Genomic DNA, 5,560 nt, shown 5'->3' with positions numbered 1-5,560 from the left:
GATTAGTTTAGGATTGCCAGGTTTTTAAAGAGTCTCACACCTCTATAAGGAGCTTTATAGTGTTTGTTATCATGGGTCTGGACTCAGCTGAATAAAATGGACCATTGGTGCCTGTGTCTAGAGAGAAAAAAGCAAATCAGTAGCAAGAAACCTATTACTGTAGGAGGCTTGAATCTAAGATAGTAGGTCTTGACGCTTAACTATATACTAAAAGTCAGCAGGATGTGATGAAAACCTTTCGGTGACGTCCTAGTGATGTCCTCTACTAAACCTCTGAGTGAATTCAGTTATGTCTTGATGTGATAGCATTGTTTGTCCAGGGCTACTGGTAGAGGTTCTTGTATTATGAATGGAATATGTTCATATGACTTATTAGTGTTTTGCAATAATAAAGCACAACATTTTATAAAGTACTTAGATGTTTTTCCCATGAGTGGTCTCTAGGAAAGGCATCAGAAGCACCATAGAGGATTCATTAATAATTTATGTGGGAAGTTCCTAGTCTTCTGTTTACTATAGATCTCATGTTCTTAAGAACTTTGAGCAGTGCATCTGATCGTTCAGTTCTTTGTACAAACTTTGATCAGTTTACGTTTTCAGGATTCATTGTAATATTCTGCTACCCATGGATGTGGAGAATGAAGTCATGGATGAATCTAGGACTTCATACACTTCCTTTACAATCTATCTTTAAGATGCATCCCCCACAACTTTTAATAGCAAGTAATCCAACCACGGGAGAAAGTCATTTGGAAGTGTCTTGCTGATAGTCATTACATCAGCTCTTTCACATTGTAAAAATATGCATATAATAACTAAATTGGTTTCATGTGAATATTAAAAATGTGAATAAAATCAATTACTTTCAAAGGGAAAGGTAAGCCTGACTCTTTGTATTTAGAACTTTCTTACATTGAAGACCTGAAAAATAGGGTAGAGTTCATAATACATTTGAGCAATGCTGGAAAAATTTGGAGTATACTAACCACACTAAATATTCTTAACATCTCTTTTTGTATTTGTGTCTATATACATGAATAACAGAGCAAGGCAAGGGAGTAAATTCTTTGTCCTACTAAGTGGCTGTGAAGTGCCAAAGATAATCTATATGTAAAAGACACCCTGAGCACATTAGCTTTAAAAATCAAAGCTATAGGGGCACCTAGGTGGCTCAGATGGTTAAGTGTCTGCCTTTGGCTCAGGTCATGATCCCAGTCTCCTGGGATCAAGCCCCACATTGGGCTCCCTGCTGAGTAGGGAGCCTGCTTCTCCCTCTCCCTCTGCCTGCCAATCCCCCTGCCTGCACTCTCTCTCTTTCTCTGTCAAATAAAAATTTTAAAATCTTTTTAAAAAAATCAATGCTATAAAGATCACACACACACATAATGGAAGTTTATATTATATAATATTTATTAGATATAAATATATAACTATATAGTATAACCTTTAATTTCTTTCTATTATTTATATATATAATATATATATATATTCAAAATGGTGATCTGATTTTGAAAGACGATATCCAAATGAGTTGACAAAGTAGAACTGTTAGTTGTTAAAGATAAAATTTCCTGAGAATAGAGACTAGCCACTGCTCTAGTTGCATAATTAGACGAGACACATTTTCTAGCAATGAAGCAGAAGCAAAGATTCCTCTGTAAAACTAATGACACTTAAGCATTGAGATCTCTCAACCCTGTGCGGAATGTAAAAGCCTTAAAATATTTCAGCCCCTTTAGAACTGAGCAGTCCTCATTGTTTTTACAATTGCTCATATACTCTTGAGCTACCACCAAAGCACAATACGGGCCAGAGTGAATGTTAACGAAGCTTTGAGAGGTAAGAGAAACACAATGGTGAAGGCAAAGGGTTCTCCTAGTTGGGTAACCTGCTCAGGGAGCAAAGAGGAAATTTTGCTAATTCATTTGCAATCATTTATTAACTCTTAGCCAGAGACCAATTTTGTTTTCTCAGAGCTACAGGTTTTCTTTCCTTATTACACAAAAACTTTAAAGTTAACTTTAATATAATTTGAATTATACACATATATGCAATATAATCATATTAAATACTATAATTAAATGATATTGTTTGATTTTCAACACAATTACTTTATCAAGCACCTTTAAAGAATATATTTATCATGCTTTGATTTTGCCATCTTAGCTTGAGTGTTAGGACGAATGAACATGTTCATACATTGTAAAGAATACACATAGGGATTGCATGGTAGCACTTCATACTCCTCCTTTTTCAATTGTTTACTTTTTAGTTCCTTTGTCCTTGTATCTTCTTAATTTATTTCCACTTTTTTGTTTTATGACACTGATTTTCTTTTAAATTACTGAATACAGATCCAGAAACTACAAGCACTAATTGCAAAATTATTAAAATTAATTAAATAAAACAGCATGTATAGTGTTGGAAATCTGAATTGTTTTACATTATCTTTTTTTTGTTATGTTAATATCCATACATTACATCATTAGTTTTTGATGTAGTGTTCCCTGATTCATTGTTTGTATATAACACCCAGGGCTCCATGCACGTGCCCTTTAATACCCATCACCAAGCTAACCCATCCCCCCACCCCCCTTCCCCTCTAGAACCCTCAGTTTGTTTTTCAGAGTCCATCGTCTCTCATGGTTTGTCTCCCCCTCCAATTTCCACCCCTTCATTCTTCCCCTCAGGCTATCGTCTTCTTTTTTTTTTTTTTTAACATATAATGTATTATTTGTTTCAGAGGTACAGGTCTGTGATTGAACAGTCTTACACAATTCACAGTGCTCACCATAGCACATACCCTCCCCAGTGTATGTCACCCACTACCCCATCACTCCCACTGCCCATCACTCCAGCAACCCTCAGTTTGTTTCCTGAGATTAAGAATTCCTCATATCAGTGAGGTCATATGATACATGTCTTTCTCTGATTGACTTATTTCGTTCAGCATAATATCTTCCAGTTCCATCCATGTCATTGCAAATGGCAAGATCTCATTCCTTTTGATGGCTGCATAATATTCCATTGTATATATATACCACCTCTTCTTTAAACATTCATCTGTTGATGGACATCTTGGCTCTTTCCACAGTTTGGCTATTGTGGACATTGCTGCTATAAACATTGGGGTGCATGTATCCCTTCGGATCCCTACATTTGTATCTTTGGGGTAAATATCCAGTAGTGCAATTGCTGGATTGTAGGGTAGCTCTATTTTCAACTGTTTGAGGAACCTCCATACTGGTTTCCAGAGTGGCTGCACCAGTTTGCATTCCCACAAACAGTGTAGGAGGGTTCCCCTCTCTCCACATCCCCACCAACATCTCTCATTTCCTGATTTGTTAATTTTAGCCATTCTGATGGGTGTGAGGTGATATCTCATTGAGGTTTTGATTTGGATTTCCCTGATGCCCAGCGATGTCGAGCACTTTTTCATGTGTCTGTTGGCCATTTGGATGTCTTCTTTGGAAACATGTCTGTTCATGTCTTGAGCCCATTTCTTGATTGAATTAGTTGTTCTTTGGGTGTTGAGTTTGATAAGTTCTTTATATATTTTGGATACTAGCCGTTATCTGATATGTCATTTGCAAATATCTTCTCCCATTCTGTTGGTTGTCTTTTGGTTTTGTAGACTGTTTCTTTTGCTGTGCAAAAGCTTTTTATCTTGATGAAGTCCCAAGAGTTCATTTTTGCCCTTGCTTCCCTTGCCTTTGGCGATGTTTCTAGGAAGAAGTTGCTGCGCTGAGGTGAAGAGGTTGCTGCCTGGGTTCTCCTTTAGGATTTTGATGGGCTCCTGTCTCCCACTTAGGTCTTTCAACCATTTTGAGTCTATTTTTGTGTGTGGTGTAAGGAAATGGTCCAGTTTCATTCTTTTGCATGTGGCTGTCCAATTTTCCCAACACCATTTATTGAAGAGACTGTCTTTTTTCCATTGGACATTCTTCCCTGCTTTGTTGAAGATTAGTTGACCATAAGGTTAAGGGTCCATGTCGAGGCTCTCAATTCTGTTCCATTGATCTATGTGTCTGTTTTTGTGCCAGTACCATATTGTCTTGATGATGACAGCTTTGTAATAGAGCTGGAAGTCCGAAATTGTGATGCCGCCAGCTTGGCTTTTCTTTTTCAACATTCCTCTAACTATTCAGGGTCTTTTCTGGTTCCATACAAATTTTAGGATAATTTGTGTTGATGGTATTTTGATAGGGATTGCATTGAATGTGTAGATTGCTCTAGGTAGCATTGACATCTTCACAATGTTTGTTCTTCCAATCCATGAGCATGGAATGTTTTTCCATTTCTTTGCATCTTCCTCAATTTCTTTCATGAGTATTTTATAGTTTTCTGAGTACAGATTCTTTCCCTGTTTGGTTGGATTTATTCCTAGGTATCTATAGTTTTGGGTGCAATTATAAATGACATCGACACCTTAATTTCTCTTTCTTCTGTCTTGTTGTTGGGTATAGGAATGCCATTGATTTCTGTGCATTGATTTTATAGCCTGCTACTTGACTGAATTCCTGTATGAGTTCTAGCAGTTTTGGGGTGGAGTCTTTTGGGTTTTCCACATAAAGTATCATATCATCTGCAAAGAGTGAGAGTTTGACTTCCTCTTTGCCGATTTGGATGCCTTTGATTTCTTTTTGTTGTCTGTTTGCTGTGGCTAGGACTTCTAATACTATGTTGAATAGCAGTGGTGAGAGTGGACATCCCTGCCGCGTTCCTGACCTTAGGGGAAAAGCTCTCACCTTTTCCCCATTGAAAATGATATTCGCTGTAGGTTTTTCGTAGATGGCTTTTATGATATTGAGGTATGTACCCTCTATCCCTATACTCTGAAGAGTTTTGATCAAGAAAGGGTGCTGTACTTTGTGAAATGCTTTTTCTGCATCTATTGAGAGGATCCTATGATTCTTGTTCTTTCTTTCGTTAATGTATTGTATCACGTTGATTGATTTGCAGATGTTGAACCAGCCTTGCAGCCCAGGGATAAATCCCACTTGGTAGTGGTGAATAATCCTTTTAATGTACTGTTGGATCCTATTGGCTAGTATTTTGGTGAGAATTTTTGCCTCCATGTTCATCAAGGATATTGGTCTGTAATTCTCCTTTTTGATGGGGTCTTTGTCTGGTTTGGGGATCAAGGTAATGGTGGCCTCATAAAATGAATTTGGAAGTTTTCCTTCCATTTCTATTTTTTGGAACAGTTTCAGGAGAATAGGTATTAATTCTTCTTTAAATGTCTGATAGAATTCCCCTGGGAAGCCGTCTGGCCCTGGGCTTTTGTTTCTTGGGAGATTTTTGATGACTGCTTCAATTTCATTAGTGGTTGTAGGTGTGTTCAGGTTTTCTATTTCTTCCTGGTTCAATTTTGGTAGTTGATACATCTCTAGGAATGCACCCATTTCTTCCAGGTTATCTAATTTGCTGGCATAGAGTTGCTCATAATATGTTCTTATAATTGTTTGTATTTCTTTAGTGTTGGTTGTGATCTCTCCTCTTTCATTCATGATTTTGTTGATTTGGGTCATTTCTCTTTTCTTTTTGATCAGTCTGGCCA

The sequence above is a fragment of the Callorhinus ursinus genome, unplaced genomic scaffold, assembly GCF_003265705.2.
Source record: "Callorhinus ursinus isolate GAN/ISIS: 27379988/994484 unplaced genomic scaffold, GSC_fseal_2.0 scaffold10, whole genome shotgun sequence".
Taxonomy (NCBI): Eukaryota; Metazoa; Chordata; class Mammalia; order Carnivora; family Otariidae; genus Callorhinus; species Callorhinus ursinus.
Note: the sequence above shows the minus strand (reverse complement) of the source record.